The sequence below is a fragment of the Melopsittacus undulatus genome, chromosome 6 (assembly GCF_012275295.1).
Source record: "Melopsittacus undulatus isolate bMelUnd1 chromosome 6, bMelUnd1.mat.Z, whole genome shotgun sequence".
In the NCBI taxonomy this organism is placed as follows: Eukaryota; Metazoa; Chordata; class Aves; order Psittaciformes; family Psittaculidae; genus Melopsittacus; species Melopsittacus undulatus.
In genome coordinates, this window is record NC_047532.1 from 655623 (window position 1) to 674679 (window position 19057).

At 43.2% G+C, this 19057-nt stretch overlaps 1 long non-coding RNA gene across 2 annotated transcripts; it reads right to left on the reverse strand.

Moving 5' to 3' along the window:
* Nucleotides 1–6196: 6196 nt before the first annotated feature.
* On the reverse strand, nucleotides 6197–8303 carry LOC117436298 (uncharacterized). Of its 2 annotated transcripts, none has more exons than XR_004549722.1 (3): nucleotides 7980–8303; nucleotides 6439–6548; nucleotides 6197–6340 (listed from the first exon to the last, which is right to left on the reverse strand). It is a non-coding gene; the product is annotated as an uncharacterized lncRNA (long non-coding RNA). The 2 variants fall into 2 exon arrangements; XR_004549723.1 differs by lacking the exon at nucleotides 7980–8303 and adding an exon at nucleotides 7450–7638.
* Between the last annotated feature and the right edge of the window lie 10754 nt (nucleotides 8304–19057).

Consider the following 19057-nt stretch of genomic DNA (forward strand, 5'->3'; position numbering starts at 1 on the left):
CCTTCTGCCTTCTGCCTTCTGCCTTCTGCCTTCTGCCTTCTGCCTTCTGCCTTCTGCCTTCTGCCTTCTGCCTTCTGCCTTCTGCCTTCTGCCTTCTGCCTTCTGCCTTCTGCCTTCTGCCTTCTGCCTTCTGCCTTCTGCCTTCTGCCTTCTGCCTTCTGCCTTCTGCCTTCTGCCTTCTGCCTTCTGCCTTCTGCCTTCTGCCTTCTGCCTTCTGCCTTCTGCCTTCTGCCTTCTGCCTTCTGCCTTCTGCCTTCTGCCTTCTGCCTTCTGCCTTCTGCCTTCTGCCTTCTGCCTTCTGCCTTCTGCCTTCTGCCTTCTGCCTTCTGCCTTCTGCCTTCTGCCTTCTGCCTTCTGCCTTCTGCCTTCTGCCTTCTGCCTTCTGCCTTCTGCCTTCTGCCTTCTGCCTTCTGCCTTCTGCCTTCTGCCTTCTGCCTTCTGCCTTCTGCCTTCTGCCTTCTGCCTTCTGCCTTCTGCCTTCTGCCTTCTGCCTTCTGCCTTCTGCCTTCTGCCTTCTGCCTTCTGCCTTCTGCCTTCTGCCTTCTGCCTTCTGCCTTCTGCCTTCTGCCTTCTGCCTTCTGCCTTCTGCCTTCTGCCTTCTGCCTTCTGCCTTCTGCCTTCTGCCTTCTGCCTTCTGCCTTCTGCCTTCTGCCTTCTGCCTTCTGCCTTCTGCCTTCTGCCTTCTGCCTTCTGCCTTCTGCCTTCTGCCTTCTGCCTTCTGCCTTCTGCCTTCTGCCTTCTGCCTTCTGCCTTCTGCCTTCTGCCTTCTGCCTTCTGCCTTCTGCCTTCTGCCTTCTGCCTTCTGCCTTCTGCCTTCTGCCTTCTGCCTTCTGCCTTCTGCCTTCTGCCTTCTGCCTTCTGCCTTCTGCCTTCTGCCTTCTGCCTTCTGCCTTCTGCCTTCTGCCTTCTGCCTTCTGCCTTCTGCCTTCTGCCTTCTGCCTTCTGCCTTCTGCCTTCTGCCTTCTGCCTTCTGCCTTCTGCCTTCTGCCTTCTGCCTTCTGCCTTCTGCCTTCTGCCTTCTGCCTTCTGCCTTCTGCCTTCTGCCTTCTGCCTTCTGCCTTCTGCCTTCTGCCTTCTGCCTTCTGCCTTCTGCCTTCTGCCTTCTGCCTTCTGCCTTCTGCCTTCTGCCTTCTGCCTTCTGCCTTCTGCCTTCTGCCTTCTGCCTTCTGCCTTCTGCCTTCTGCCTTCTGCCTTCTGCCTTCTGCCTTCTGCCTTCTGCCTTCTGCCTTCTGCCTTCTGCCTTCTGCCTTCTGCCTTCTGCCTTCTGCCTTCTGCCTTCTGCCTTCTGCCTTCTGCCTTCTGCCTTCTGCCTTCTGCCTTCTGCCTTCTGCCTTCTGCCTTCTGCCTTCTGCCTTCTGCCTTCTGCCTTCTGCCTTCTGCCTTCTGCCTTCTGCCTTCTGCCTTCTGCCTTCTGCCTTCTGCCTTCTGCCTTCTGCCTTCTGCCTTCTGCCTTCTGCCTTCTGCCTTCTGCCTTCTGCCTTCTGCCTTCTGCCTTCTGCCTTCTGCCTTCTGCCTTCTGCCTTCTGCCTTCTGCCTTCTGCCTTCTGCCTTCTGCCTTCTGCCTTCTGCCTTCTGCCTTCTGCCTTCTGCCTTCTGCCTTCTGCCTTCTGCCTTCTGCCTTCTGCCTTCTGCCTTCTGCCTTCTGCCTTCTGCCTTCTGCCTTCTGCCTTCTGCCTTCTGCCTTCTGCCTTCTGCCTTCTGCCTTCTGCCTTCTGCCTTCTGCCTTCTGCCTTCTGCCTTCTGCCTTCTGCCTTCTGCCTTCTGCCTTCTGCCTTCTGCCTTCTGCCTTCTGCCTTCTGCCTTCTGCCTTCTGCCTTCTGCCTTCTGCCTTCTGCCTTCTGCCTTCTGCCTTCTGCCTTCTGCCTTCTGCCTTCTGCCTTCTGCCTTCTGCCTTCTGCCTTCTGCCTTCTGCCTTCTGCCTTCTGCCTTCTGCCTTCTGCCTTCTGCCTTCTGCCTTCTGCCTTCTGCCTTCTGCCTTCTGCCTTCTGCCTTCTGCCTTCTGCCTTCTGCCTTCTGCCTTCTGCCTTCTGCCTTCTGCCTTCTGCCTTCTGCCTTCTGCCTTCTGCCTTCTGCCTTCTGCCTTCTGCCTTCTGCCTTCTGCCTTCTGCCTTCTGCCTTCTGCCTTCTGCCTTCTGCCTTCTGCCTTCTGCCTTCTGCCTTCTGCCTTCTGCCTTCTGCCCTGTGGACAGCAATTTTTCTACTACTATACTCTTTACTCTTTTATACTATATATATACGCTATATACGAATATATATACTAAAAACTATACTAGTATATATAGTAGTATATATACTACTTTACCTATAGTAGTACTTTACTACTTTAGTAAGTACTACTATAGGTAAAGTAGTATATATACTACTATATATACTAGTATAGTATATAGTATATATACTAGTCTATAGTGTATATATATAGTATAAAAGAGTAAAGAGTATAGTAGTAGAAAAAGTGCGGTCCACAGGGCACAAGGCAAAAGACAAAAGGCACAAGGCAAAAGACAAAAGGCACAAGGCAAAACACAGAAGGCACAAGGCAAAACACAGAAGGCACAAGGCAAAACACAGAAGGCACAAGGCAGAAGCCAGAAACCTGTCTATGACCCTGCCTGCCATCTCTCTATCAGCCTACCTGCCATATCTCTATCAGGCTGCCTGCCATGTCTCTATGAGCCTACCTGCCATCTCTCTAAGAGCCTGCCATCTCTCTAAAAGCCTGCCTGCCATCTCTCTATCAGCCTGCCTGCCATGACTCTATCAGCCTGCCTGCCATCTAGCAGTCTACCAATCTAATCGACTTACCTGTAGCACTTACCTGCAAAACAGGAACAATATCCAAACGATGCAGAGACACACAGGAATAAGACACCAACTCAATTTTTTTTTATTAAGACAACAATTGTAACAAGTTACAGCCAGGAAAGAAAACATCATAGAGGTACAGAAACAACCAGTACAAGATCTAATGGTCACATTACATCCCAACTCAACCTTCTCATTTTTATTACATACAGCAATTATAACAAGTAACAGTCAGCTGAGGATAAACATCATAGGGGTACAGAAACAACCAGTACAACATCAATGGTACATTGCATCCAAGTCAACCTTCTCTTTTTTATTCAGACAGTAATTATAACAAGTTACAGTCAGTGAAGAAAACATCATAAAGGTACAGAAACAACCAGTACAATATCAATGGTCCATTGCATCCAACTCAACATTCTCTTTTATATTCAGACAATAATTATAACAACTTAAAATCAGCGAGGAAAACATCATAGGGGTACAGAAACAACCAGTACAAGATCAATGGTCCATTGCATCCAAGTGAACCTTCTCTTTTTTATACAAACAGCAATTATAACAAGTTAAAATCAGCGAGGAAAACATCATAGAGGTACAGAAACAACCAGTACAAGATCAATGGTCCATTGCATCAAACTCAACCTTCTCTTTTTTATTCAGACAATAATTATAACAAGTTATAGTCAGCAAGGAAAACATCTTAGGGGTACAGAAACAAGCAGTACAAAATCAATAGTCCGTCCCATCCACCCTCACCCTCTCATTTTTCAGTTCAGACAACAATTATAACAAGTTACATTCAGGGAGGGAAACATCATAGGGGTACAGAAACAACCAATACAAGTACAAGATCAATACTCCATCCCATCCACCCCAACCCTCTCCTTTTTCAGTTCAGACAACAATTGTAACAAGTTACAGCCAGGAAAGAAAACATCATAGGGGTACAGAAACAACCAGTACAAGATCAATGGTACATTGCATCAAACTCAACCTTCTCTTTCTTATACACACAGCAATTATAACAAGCCACAGTCAGGGAGGAAAACATCATAGAGGTACAGAAACAACCAGTACAAGATCAATGGTCCATTGCATCCAACTCAACCTTCTCTTTCTTATTCACACAACAATTATAACAAGTTACAGTCAGTGAGGAAAACATCATAGAGGTACAGAAACAAGCAGTACAAGATCAATGGTCCATTGCATCCAACTCAACCTTCTCTTTTTTATACACACAACAATTATAACAAGTTACAGTCAGTGAGGAAAACATCATAGAGGTACAGAAACAACCAGTACAAGATCAATGGTCCATTGCATCCAACTCAACCTTCTCCTTTTTATTCACACAACAATTATAAAAAGTTACAGCCAAGGAAGAAAACATCATAGAGGTACAGAAACAACCAGTACAAGATCAATGGTCCATTGCATCCAACTCAAACTTCTCTTTCTTATTCACACAACAATTATAACAAGTTACAGTCAGTGAGGAAAACATCATAGAGGTACAGAAACAACCAGTACAAGATCAATGGTCCATTGCATCCAAGTCAACCTTCTCCTTTTTATTCAGACAATAATTATAACAAGTTATAGTCAGCGAGGAAAACATCATAGGGGTACAGAAACAACCAGTACAAGATCAATGGTCCATTGCATCCAACTCAACCTTCTCTGTTTTATACACACAGCAATTATAAGAAGTAATAGTCAGCGAGGAAAACATCATAGGGGTACAGAAACAACCAGTACAAGATCAATGGTACATTGCATCCAAGTCAACCTTATCTTTTTTTTATACACACAGCAATTATAACAAGTAATAGTCAGGGAGGAAAACATCATAGTGGTACAGAAACAACCAGTACAAGATCTATGGTCCATCTCATCCAACTCAAGCCCCTCTTTTTTAATCAGACAAGAATTATAAGAAGTTACAGTCAGTGAGGAAAACATCATAGGGGTACAGAAACAACCAGTACAAGATCAATGGTCCATCCCTTTCAACTCAACCTTTTCTTTTTTATTCAGACAACAATTATAACAAGTTACAGCCAGGGAAGAAAGCATCATAGGGGTACAGAAACAATCCATACAAGTACAAGATCAATAGTCTGTGACATACACCCTCACCCTCTCCTTTTTCAGTTAAGACAACAAATATTACAAGTTATAGTCAGGGAAGGAGACATCATAGGGGTACAGAAACAACCAATACAAGTACAAGATCAATATTTCATCCCACCGACCCTCACCCTCTCCTTTTTCAATTCTGACAACAATTATAACAAGTTACAGCCAAGGAAGAAAACATCATAGAGGTACAGAAACAACAAGTACAAGATCAATGGTACATTGCATCCAAGTCAACCTTCTCTTTTTTATACACACAGCAATTATAACAAGTAACAGTCAGTGAGAAAAACATCATAGAGGTAGAGAAACAACCAGTACAAGATCAATGGTACATTGCATCCAACTCAACCTTCTATTTTTTATACACACAGCAATTGTAACAAGTAACAGTCAGGGAGGAAAACATCATAGGGGTACAGAAACAACCAATACAAGATCAATAGTCTATCCCATCCACCCTCACCCTCTCCTTTTCCAGTTAAGACAACAATAAAAAACAAGATATAGTCAGGGAGGAAAACATCATATAGATACAAAAACAACCCATACAAGTACAAGATGAATACTCCATCTCATCCACCCCCACCCTCTCCTTTTTCAGTTCAGCCAACAATTATATCAAGTTATAGCCAGGGAGGAAAACATCATAGGGGTACAGAAAAAACCCATACAAAATCAATAGTCCGTCATATCCACCCCAACCCTCTCCTTTTTCAGTTAAGACAACAATTATAGCAAGTTATATTCAGGGAGGAAAACATCATAGAGATACAGAAACAACCAATACAAGATCAATAGTCAGTCCCATCCACCCCAACCCTCTCCTTTTTCAGTTCAGACAATTATAACAACTTAGAGCCAGGGAAGAAAACATCATAGGGGTACAAAAACAACCAGTACAAAATCAATGGTCCATCCCATCCAACTCAACCCTCTCTTTTTTATTCAGACAACAATTATAACAAGTTATATTCAGGGAGGAAAATATCATAGGGGTACAGAAACAAGCCATACAAGTACAGAAATCAGTAGTCCCTCCCATCCAAGGCTGTTACATAAGGCTGTAAGGGTATAAGAAGAGCACTGTATCTAATAAACTCTGGCCATTGCTTGATCCCGTTGATGGTCTCCACGTTCTCTGTGACTCCTGCGTCGACGAGCGGCGTCCGAACGGGGACCTGCAGACTGGTGACCTTCCCGGAGGGCTCGAAGTCCAATCGGGAATGAGGGGGTAGGAGCCGGCTGGAATCGATGCTGTCCTGGCGCTGCGGAAGTCAGATGGCTGCAGAGCTGGGATAATGATGGTCTGGGTTCTGTGGTTCCCATATTGTAGTTGGGTGAGGTGGGATCCCCTCTGTGTGTGTTGAGGCAGATGCTGTTCTGGATACTTTTTGTTGTCAGGTTCATGTAGAAGTTGTCATCAGTAGCAGTTTAACATTTCAGGCAAGAAAGAGTTAAAGCAAAAACCATTTTATAGCCACTTACAGCAGGGTGAGCCACTTCTGAAACAAGTTTGGTCCCCATGTTCAGATGAACTGCCCTCCAATTCGGATCCCAGTGCTCCCCCGGTGGAATGGCCTGGATGGACACTGGAGCTGAGGAGTAGGAAAAAGAAAAGCATTAGAGCAGTTTGTAACCTGGGGGTAAATCACAAGGACTTGGATGAGCAGTTCAGCTTGGGACAGAGAACTGCTAACAGAAGAAGCTGTAAAGAGTATCTGGATCCCTCAAAACCAAGAAGGGGATTTGTGGAATTCTTCAAGAGCCAAGGCCACGTAGTGAGCGATCCTGATACCCTCAGCCTTGTTACTGTCATGTAAGAACATTCAAGCAGGCATAACCAAGGTCAATTGTCTTGTCAGGCCTCTGTAATTTCCCATGTTCTCGTGCACAGAATGATCTCTGCCAAGGCTGTAGTTTCCCACTGTGGTTTTACAAATACAATACTACAAAACATACAAATACAGTTCTACAGATACAATAACAAACAAGTTATAAACATTAGCTCTGTAAATGGTAGTAACCTCCACACTAAGCAATTAGAGCTCACTATCCAAGGCTGTTACATAAGGCTGTAAGGGTATAAGAAGAGCACTGTATCTAATAAACTCTGGCCATTCCTTGATCCCATTGATGGTCTCCACGTTCTCTGTGACTCCTGCGTCGACGAGCGGCATCCGAAAGGTGACCTGCAGACCGGTGACCTTCCCAGAGGGCTCGAAATCCGATCGGGAATGAGGGGGTAGGAGCCGGCTGGAATCGACGCTGTCCTGGCGCTGCGGAAGTCAGATGGCTGCAGAGCTGGGATAATGATGGTCTGGGTTCTGTGGTTCCCATATTGTAGTTGGGTGAGGTGGGATCCCCTCTGTGTGTGTTGAGGCAGATGCTGTTCTGGATACTTTTTGTTGTCAGGTTCATGTAGAAGTTGTCATCAGTAGCAGTTTAACATTTCAGGCAAGAAAGAGTTAAAGCAAAAACCATTTTGTAGCCACTTACAGCAGGGTGAGCCACTTCTGAAACAAGTTTGGTCCCCATGTTCAGATGAACTGCCCTCCAATTCGGATCCCAGTGCTCCCCCGGTGGAATGGCCTGGATGGACACTAGAGCTGAGGAGTGGGAAAAAGAAAAGCATTAGAGCAGTTTGTAACCTGGGGGTAAATCCAGGACTTGGAGGAGCAGTTCAGTTGGGACAAGAACTGCTAACAGAAGAAGCTGTAAAGGGTATCTGGATCCCTCAAAACCAAGAAGGTGATTTGTGGAATTCTTCAAGAGCCAAGGCCACGTTGTGAGCGATCCTGATACCCTAAGCCTTGTTACTGTAATGTAAGACGATTTTTGGCTAGCATATCCAAGGTCAATTGTCTTGTCAGGCCTCTGTAATTTCCCATGTTCTCATGCACAGAATGGTCTCTGCCAAGGCTGTAGTTTCCTACTGTGGTTTTACAAATACAAGATTACAAAATATACAATTTTACAAATACAATAACAAACAAGTTGTACACATGAGCTTTGTAAACAGTACTAACCTCTAGACTCACCAATCAGAGCTCAGTATCCAAGGCTGCTCAGCTTTCTCCTTGAGTCAGCTCCATCCACCTGCTAAACATGCACATAGTTACCCACATGGATTCAAGCTAAACAGATTAGCCTAAAGAGAAAGAGGTTCAGTATCGCAGCAAAAACCTGGACATTCCTCAGCTTTGCAGAGGTCAACATTTACTCCCAACACAACCTTTTCTTCTACGCATTCCCCATGAGCTGTTCACACACCAAATCCCATGTTCATTTTCTCCCGCTCCACAGCTCCCTGCTGTGCCCGAAGACTTGCTGGTGTAGCTGAAAAAGGGACCTGTTCTTTGTGTGCTGACCGGCAACACAACAGGACTCCTGCAATGAGATCACAGAACAATTTACAGCTTAGCTGGCTTCTAAACATGCAAAAGCTTGGCCCAACAGGAGCTAAGCTTGTCTGACTGTTCCAAAGCAAACACCATTACATTTATAAGGAAGCAACCAAAGCAAACACCATTACATTTATAAGGAAGCAACCTATCCAAGGACACTGTGATACCAAAGGAAGGCAGTGCAAAAAAGCAGACAATGCTTCAGATAGAGCAAACCTCTGAAGAGTCAATGACTTCAAGAGAAGTGATTGTGCTGCTGGACAAGGTAGTGCCTTTGCCCTGAGCTTTCAAAGCAGATCAACAAGATACACACTTGCCACAGAGCTGAAGTTCCACATGGATGCACTGTTATTCCCTCTAGTTCCACCTACTTACCATAAGCAGCTTCCTCCGTATGCTTGTCCCCAGCACCACTTATTTTGCTGTATCAAACACAAGGCCAGGAAGTGCATCCAATAAGAGACCACAACAAGAGCTGAAGGACAGGAATTAATAAAAAGAATAATAATTATAATGACTAAAATAGTTGCACTGAAATAAAACAGAAAACTGATGTCAAAGCTGGAAACACAGAGCTCCAATTCCAAATCTGCTTCATGCTTCTAGCCCTTCCATTACCACTCTGCAGCCCCACGCAATAACTCACTCTAAACTGTATGTGCATTCTCACTAGCTCCAGGTCAGTGGCACAGAGGGAAGGGACTGGCTTGACAAGGGTCCGGTTTGTTCTCATTCAGGAACTTGCCATCCACCGGTGGGTTGAGCTTAAAGCCAACCTCTGTGAATGAAGAAAACATTATTATCCAACTGCACACGCATACGGCCTCACTGCACACAATTAAGTGTGTGACATTTTGTCATTTACCATACTTTCCACACACTTCTATTGGAGGAAGTAATGCACTCAGGGTTATCACATCCTTAAATCAGCTTTTATCTTTACTACAGACTTAATTCTGACACTTACTTGTTTTGCTAGGTACTGATGGTCACTTGTGTAGAATAGGAGATCCCAGGAGGAGGGCCAGCTCAGTGAATAGTCCCTCTTGGGAAGTACAGCAAGTCACCTGGCTGCCAGAAAATGAACTGATTCAGGGCACTTGGTCAAACCTAAATGTGGTCAAAATAGAGACAATAGTCCCTGAGCAGACAGACTGACAACAGCTGTTCTTTAAAGTCACAAAGTAAGAGATCTGCCACTGTACTCTTTAATAACACGGAAACTAATAGAAACTAATAACATAGAAACTCTCTTAAGCCAGAAGTCCAATACCTTAAACTGTCCAATTTACTGTCAACATTTACTATACACCAGTCTGAAAATAGGAAGCAAGCTTGTACCATGATTGAACAAGCATACCCCAACTGAGCTGCATAGAGGAGACAAGCAGCTGAGATGAACAATACATCTCAGTATATACATGCTGACAACACATCTCAATATATACATGCTGACAATACAATGGGTTAGCAGAGGAGCAATACAAAGTAAATTTGGTAAATCACGTCAAAAGGTCAATATCCCACAAGGAAAGCCAAATATTCTATTAAGATATTAATCTGTTACAATACTGTTGTCTGAAACTTCCAGTTAAAGCACTTGAACAGGTATAACCTTCCTCCCACCCATCTTTCTTCTCACTAATCTCAATTAAATCTCCACACTGATAAAAATTTAGACTCAAGGGAAGTCAACATAAGAGAAAAGCACAAAAAACTCAAAATTGCCTCCAAGAAGCAAAAATCAGTTTATTTTTGGCTTCTCCTATAAGCATTTATGTAGTTGGGTAGCACAGTCAAAATTCATATAGTAATAGAGGTGAAATCTGATTCCATTTTAATTTTACCATTCCCTAAATTCAGTCCCATCACCTACTTAGAGCCCAGGGAACTGTAACACAAATACATTACAAGTGAATGCTACCTGAGTTCTCACTGAAAGGCCTCTTTAGAATATGAGGCTTCACAGCACTTGGCAAGATCAAGTTTCCTTTCCCCTTTCTCACAAGCATCACACATCAGCTTTGTATGATCTACTTGCTCTGAAGCAAGCTGGTCTCTCTTTAATAAACTGCCTTCCTTACCAGTACTGGGACTACACTATCCAACTAACAGTATTTTTAACTCTCTTCATTTGCTATGTTGCACATCCTCAGCAAGAAAGTAAACCAAAGGAAGGGTCACACAGGGGAACACCAAGAGCCATGAACATCTACCAGAGCGGTGACAAACTAGTCTGCAAAAGCAGTTATTTCCTGCTGCAGCTCCCTATGCCTACCACTAAAAAGAGGGGATCACCATTTTTCCAAGCACTCTTCACTGCAAAGTCCAGCTCTTATTGATCATATTGTCTACTGGACAGTCTCATCACCACCATTCACATGAGCCAGTAATCACAACACTGCCATTAAAATAACCAGCATCTTCAGATTCCAGGTGGCAAGAGCCAGGCTGGGGGAGGACAGAGCATGGGACAAGAGACAATGCAGATCTGATCACTTTGCTGCCTTATCTCTTAACTGAAGGAAGAAGGGGAGAACAAGGGAGAAGTACCAGGAAATCAAAATGGAAAACCATACAGAAAAAGGAGAGATCACCTCCTGTCAAGTAAGCTGTGCTTGACATCAGATAACAAACCAGTCCCTGCCACAGCCTGCTAGGACCTCATACACAAAGCAGCATGCTTGGCTCTCAATCGCCTACCAGGTTTTGGTCAGAAGGGAGAACACCACCAGTACACTCTCTAAATGGTCTATTTGTTCTACACTGCCCAAGGAAGGCAGACTGCAGCAGGAACACAAAACAAGAACAGAAATATTCTAGCAAGATGTTTGGGCAGGGAATCTGAGAGCATCCCAGTCAGAGACTGCTCCAGACAAACAATGAGAATGTGACAGCACAAATGGGTCATGAGAACTGCACAACATCAAACAGAATAACCATAAAAACCACCTTATATCATTCATAAGCCCTTTCCAGAAGCAAGCACTGTCACCCCATTAATGCCAGCAAAATGGCTTGTGACAAACATCATTACTCCATAAAAATCAAAGGCATTGAAGTCCAGCCCAAAATGTTCCCAAAATTAAAAAAGGACTTGTAATTTACTAGGTTTTGTATCACTCAATAGGTCAGGACACTTGCAAACATTCCCAGCTGTTAAACTACACAGCTCATGATGTCAGTATCACATCAAATGTGTCATACAGGAACTACCTACAGCCAAAGGCAGGACTGAACAATGGGAAGAGCAGAGACCTTGCAGAGAGAGGTCCTACAGACAGGCCACAAGGCACAGAAACTAATGAAGCTTCCAAGTGAGTGGTGCTGTCTGCAGGATCAACACCATGCCTCAAAAGCCAAGCACATAGAGCAGAATGGGACAAGGATAAGATGCCTTGCTGACCAATGGGCTGCATTCATTAACCTTCATTAAATGCTCTTTTCATTCCAAATAACAAAAACAGTCATAACTGCTTTGGGGTTTAGGGAAGAGGAAAGAAAACCAAACCCAACTAACACATAAAATTAATCTGGGGTTTAGTTCATGCTTTTGTTTAACAGCCAAGGGTAAATATTTCAAACTGATTCACCAGAACAGTGACAACTCTTGGTAAAGCAGTAAGTCTCAGTGCATAGAAGGATCAGCCTGATGGATTACAGACAGCATGTAAAAGCATTAACATGTTTCATAACCATATACAAGGCTAGGGTTTTTCATGCACACAACTCCACAGACGTGATCCAGGAGTCAGGATGCCCAACTTGGAGAACACTGACAATTCCCAGAAATAACCAAGGAGTCCATTGCTTAAATACTACAGCAAATGAAGCCTTTGAAAAAGGATAGGTCAGACAACTGGCACCCAAATCTCTTGTGCTCCTGGCCTTTTGTGCACCAACCCTCCCCTCAACTTCACAACCACCATCATTCAGAATACTGCCTTCAACAAACAGACCATTTTACATGTGCCTACTTTTCTGGAAACCACAACCCAGGCCACATACAATAATCCAATTATAACAACTTCAATATCAACTAATGCATGGGATTCCCAATCCTGTCTTCTGATTCAACGTTATATTCCCTAGCTAAAGGCACCATTGGTTTATAGAGCCGCCAGTGTTTCTGGCCTTCCAGCTGAAGGTTAAACACCTGCACAAGACCATCAACCCCAATGCATAAGGAGGCATTGATGCCCCTCACTCATCCAACTGATCAGGAATTCTGAGTCACCTGACTTGGAAAGCCTGTGGAACCATGCCAGAAATAAGGGATGGAGGTTGCTTTTCTGACAAAAGAAGAAACAGATTTTATCTCCCCTGCTCTCAGCACCTCCACAGCACAGCAGGATTCCTTTCACATTACTTTTTAGATATCTACAATGCAGAAATCTACATTCGAACTACTTCTTTAAGCTCCAATTAGAGAGCAACAGAGAGAAGAGTTGTGAAATGTCATCTGTTTCATCCTAAGGTAGGCATTTGCAAATCACTATTTCTCTCCAGTCCCTTAAACAAGGGCCAGAGAACTAACTCCAGCCTAACCCCTACCACACAGATACTCAAAATCTCAAGTAAGAGAGGTCTTATCACCATTCACTGACAAGCAAAGCATCAGAAACCTGCTCTGAGCATCTAGGGTTGATGACATACACCAGAACATGCAGACTGTGGGGCTGGAGGCTGAACAGCAAGCATAAGGAGAACAAAACTGTAGCTGTATTTAAGGGAAATTCAAATAACAAAGAGCAAAAGAAGAAATGTAAGGGTCTGGGGCTTTTTGGTTGGTTTAAGTGGGACAGGACAGCTTCTTGTTTTCCAATGAAGTGCCTCTTAGAATGCTTCTTTTATAAGCGGATTTAAAATGCATTTGGATCACACAACTTCTTCATACCAGCAAGTTCTTAAGAACAGTAGGACAGCAAATAAGAACCAGCACAACCTGTCTGCTTTCACTACCCACCTGAAGAAAGGACACATGCTTAGGAAAGGAAATAACTACTAGATGCTCACGGGTCTGAATGAAGTGAAACTGAAAAAAAAGTGCTAGAAAGCTTCTGCAGGGGAAGAAAACTAATTATCTTATCATCTAATGGAAATACCAGGTCTGGAAACTCAGTTCACAGGATGTTACCATTAGATAGACTATTTTCAGTAAACTTATAGGTAGATGGTTTTTTAGCAAAGAAAGGCCACGTTCCCAAGTCAGGAAGTGCCTACATGGAGCTTGACATGAACTGAGAATGGAAAAAGCCATGGGGAAAGAAGCAAAAGTAACAATACAAGCACAATAAGAAGAAACTGGTATGGGCCAAAACACAATATTGAACTGCTAGCAACTTCTAAAAGCTTGGTCACCATACACTTAATTTAACCAATTGTATACTAGTTCCTTTGTGCTACATTGCACATGGATCCACTAATATAACAAGCTATTGAATATGTAACCAATCTTAATACAGCAATCAAATACGTAACCAATCTTAACACAGCAATCAAATACGTAACCAGTCTTAACACAGCAATCAAATATGTATCCAACTTTAATTCAGCAAACAAATATGTATCCAACCTTAATAGAGCTAGGTATTGTCTTAATTAAGTTATTGCATACATATCCAATTATAAAACCCCAAGCTGTTGTAAACAGATGCAGACAACAGTATAAAAAGGATAGATGCTTAGTAATAAATGGCTTTCATCTCATCACATTGATCTCTGAGTACATTTCTCTGCAGCAAATATAAAAGAAAAATTCCTATATGTATTTGCAAAAAACTTCTGCTAAGTTTTCAGTGGGAAAACAAGACATTTGGGGGAGCAAAAACCAACACAGATCCACTGCCGCTAGCAAAAGCCCATGCGAAGTTCGACAGCCACTGCTGCGCAGCCCTATGTCAACATCGACGTGGAAAGTCCTAGGACCCCTAAAAAATCATAAAACGTTGGATCCTACCAGAGACCGAAGCAGAACTGCAGCTCGTCCCGAAGCGTCCCCAGCTCCTCCTCCCAAGAGAACGCATGATGATGATGATGATGTTGCTGCTGCGGAAGAGCTGAGCCGATCCAAGCCGCGGAGCTCCGAACCCGGTACTTGTTGATGCAAGGACTGCTCCCGAATGTTTCCCGACCGGATCTCCCAGGAGCATTTGTATGGGGGCTCATTTACGAGCAGCCAATGGGAGCTCACGCTCCCAGAGCCCCTCCCCTATAAGAGGGGTCCGGGAGCCGGAGCCTGCTTGTTTGTTCCAGAGCCCCCGAGGCACGGAGGCTGCGGCCGCTCTGCTGGAGCTCTGCGGGAACGCTGGGATTCGGAGCTGCTGCACCCTCTGCTTGTAGGTTTGCTGCCGTGAGTGCCCAATGTTCCACCTGGTACTTGGTTCTCGTGCTGCTTTTGTGCTCTTTGAGCCGTTATTTACATGTACTCCGTTCACATCTCCTCTGGCTTCTGGTGCTGGAAGGACTCTGCTTCGGTAAACTGTTTCTTATGCTCGGAGAAATAAGCTTCAGTAGCTCCTGGTGCTGCTTATTGTAGCTCATTGTAGCTTATTGTAACTTACTGTAACTTATTGTAGCTGTGATTTGCCCTAGCAGCCTGCAAGGGATGGGCTTTCAACCTACTCTGAAAAGCACCTCAGAGATAGCAAAGGGGGGGGGGAGAGGAGAACTCCAGAGGCAGGAAAAGGGCAACAGGAGGAGAAAGGACTGAAGAAAGATGCATGAGAAGAGCAGAACAAGGGTTGAGAAAGGACAAATGGACAGCAGTGTAGAAGGAGAAGTCAAGTGCAGAAGAAAGAGAGTAGAAGAAAGGCCAAGGGAGGAGAAAGGGGCAGAAGAACTGCAAAAGGAGGAGTAGGACAGAGCAAGGAGGAGAAAGGCCACAAGCAGTAACTCCATCAGCAACATGAGAATGCAGCACAGACAAATGCAACCACAGGGAAGTGCAAAGCAATGGGACATAACTGTCCAAGGAACCAGCACAGCTCGAAAGCATTCCCATTTGTGATACTCTGTTGATTTCATTTGCACCTTACCCATTGCACATGTCATTCGTAGATGTCCCACAGCTGTTTTCTGGGCAAGCTCCAAGATAAACATGGTTTCCCACTTCTCCCACTAGCAGGCTGTGATTTGCAGGGACCGTGGACTCCTGATGGGGGTGTAGGCAGGGTGCTTGCACTCATTAAATGTTACAGCCAGGGCTCTCTGTCACTCTTTCACTGCTAGTGCTCAAAGATGCCTCTTAGTATCTCCCCCATAAGAAAAGTTCCTGCTAGAGGTGCTCCCAGTGATTGATAGCACCAATATCTTACTCATCGCCTATTAACATTCCCTATTGACATTTCTGTAATTATTTTAATTGGTTTTGCAGAAAAGAATAATAATGAGCTTGTTGGTGTTTGGTGCAAGGCAGTGGTTCCCAGATGATTCACTACTTTAGCGACAAAGGTCTAGGCCATGCAATCAAGTTACTGTGGTGTAGCAAGGAGCTGTACATCAAAAAAGGGATGGTAACTAAATATGCTTCCAGCCTGTGGCAAAGATTATGCGTGTTAGCTTAAACCTCTTGTACTGCAGACTAATCCAAGTCTAATAGCCCTGCATTTACATTGGATAACTGGAACCTACACAGGCTACTGCAGCAGATTAGGCAATGTGGGGGTACACCCCCATGTCACCAGTGCCATGGTGGTAGAGATGAACCTTGGCTGAGTACCTGGTTGGGGGTTATTGTGCAATGAAGGGCACGCGCAGTGAGATTTTGTTTTCCCTGCTCTTGTCCTCTGACCCAAGAGAATTCAGCCCTGTAATGCTCACACTCTGTCATGTAAGTCTTTAAAAACGTCTGTCCATACTGAAGCCATAGCTCCCTTCCTGATCCTCATTTAGTTTTGTTTGCTGGTGGGAAATAACGAGTGCAAGACAGGAAGTTGGAGGGGGAAAAAAAACAAAGGACAGCAAGAATGCTTGGAATGAAAGGTGTGAAAATATGCAAGTCAAGACATGAAAAAACTATCCATTTCTTTATTGTGACTGTATTAGAAAACTGTAGCTTCTGCCTGGCAAAATCATGAAATCAGTCATTCTTTCCTTTATCATTACAGATTATGGTGACATGACTTAGGTACGGTATGAGGAGAGATCTAATTATCAGCTGATGAGTCATGCTATACAATTTTAGTTGTAATCAGTCATGTTCTAAAAGGAATCCAAGTTACATGCTAGTCATTATCTACTGTGGAGGGAAAGATGCCATGATTTTTCATCTGATGTATTCACAAAAAGGCTACAAAAAAGAATTAAGAGTCTAACAAAATATTTACAAAGCATGAAAAATCCTTACATTTCTATAGGTATCACTAGTCCAGATTTAACTCCTGAATGGTAAAGGTCAGCTGGCAATCCACCATTTCATACATGAATCTAGACTGCCTTTCCCCATTATAGTCACTTGGGATTTTACACTTGAATTTTATTGCCCAGTCTCACTCTCAGAAAGTCTTTCAGCCATTCTTCAGTTTACCCTTGTCCTGACAAATGTCTTGTGTCATCACCACTGCTCATTCCCTTTTCTATGTCTTCTATGAATATGCTGACCACCACAGGACGCAACAGCCAGCTATGCAGAACTGCACTGACCATTTTCTGGCCAGACTTGAACTGATTATCTATCCATGACAATGTATGCAATGTCAGTCTATTATTAATAATAATAATTAAAAAAGTAATCTGTATCGTTACATTACCTTTCAGAAAAATAGCAAAATCAGCAAAAGAGCCACCTACATCAGACACAGAGAGCTAAGCCTTCTGTTCATCAATTCAGGTAAGATACTCGTTATTGAAAGCACAAATAGCATTTACCTTCCTTTACTATTGGAAACGTTTTAAAGGTTTATGTTTTAGCTTTTTAGTCAGGTACTTATCTGGGATTTGGGAGCCATACTAATTAATTGAGAGGGTTTGAACTTGTACCTTAGCATCTCCCAGGAGTGTGCCCAGACATTATACTTAGGTGGTTTTCTCTTGTTTCCTGCTGTTACTTTTCCAGTTTGTGTAAAATACTTTAAAAGTCATTGAGAGGGAAAGAAATAACCAGGCAATGAGAAAAGCAGCTTTCCTGAGTCTAAAGAAAGGGACATGTAGCTGTAAGGACACTCAACTCCAGAAATCTGTGGGAAGCCAGGGCTATTACTTGAAATGTGAGCACTTTGGATTCTGATTCTTTGTGGACTGAATTTGATACACTGATTACAACAGAACAAACTTCACTGAAAGGAGAATCTCAACACCACCTTTTTCAGAAGGGTCCACATTTTGCATTTCTCCCATTATAAAACAGAAACAAAGAGGAAAAACTAGATATTGCCACCAGAAACAAGATACCAAACAAGATTAAACCTTTTGGGCAATTAAGCTGGGTCTTTAAATTTCTACAGAGTAGAAAGATTCTGTAGAGATGAGAGAAAAGAGCAATGACCAAGTGTGATGGGGAATTAAAGAACCATTTCACATTAAAATTTCTATGGAACAGAATATAAAAACGAATTATTAACTCCAACAATATATCTCAAATTGTGATATAATTCACTTGAAAGGGTTTTGGTGTGGGTTTTTTTCGGGGGGGAAGGGAGGGAAAGAGGCAAAGGTTGGGGTTTGTTTGCTTGTGGGGGGGGTTTGTGCTGGTTTTGGGGGGGTGTTTTGTTTGGGTTTTGGTGTGGGTTTTTTTATTGTTTTATCCTGTTACTATTATGGCAGATGAGGAGAGGGAGGAGGAAATTGGAGAAACAAGGAAGCACAAATGATGAGCACAACGTAAACATGGTTTTACGTAACATGAATTTAGGAGAAAAAGAGGCAATGTTTTTCAGAGATCCTATGGAGCACCTGATTGAGCTACTTACTGTCCATTTCTGGAAGAGCATAAAAGGAAGAAAAAGATCTGTTGGAAAGGTAGAAATAAATTTTACAGAAACTCAAAACTATCACAGATTGCCCTTTGTAGTTCTATCCTCAGGACACAGTAATCCTCTCTTTCCATAAACTGAAAACTAGCTGGAGGCTATCAGACCATGAAAATGGTAGAGAAAGTGTTCCCTTGCTGGTTAACTCTGGTAAGCCCAGCATCTTCTGGAGAGAGGAGGAACTAAGACAACATAGAAACCCTGGTCTGACAAATGGATTAGACAACATTACAACACAACAATACTTTAAGGTTAGCCATAAAGTGAGCTTATGCTTCATCCTTTAAATTACATTCCTGTAGACTGAAAGTTCTATATTATATAGAGTATGAGGAGGATTAGATGCTTCCTTATACAGTCCATACCAGAAGGTTAACTAAATCTGTTCAGACTGTATGCAGTTTATTTCTGTCTTAAGACAACATTCTTCAATAATCAGGAAGGATTAATGAACTTTTGTTACTACAAACACCTGTCAGCTGGATGCCACTTAGAGGAAACTGCTTTACCAAAAATAGACTTTTAAAGACAATTTCAAGTATGGTTACCAATGTTAAAAGAGCTTCAGAAATGAACAATTTTATCCCAAAATACTATGACCAGAACTGTCTGCTGTTCTGAAATCCTATCTAGTGGAACTCAACTCTCTCCCATAAAAGTCATAAAAGCATAGCATAGCTCACACTGATTTCTTGGGGATCTACACTATTTTTGCAATGACATGCTCTGGAT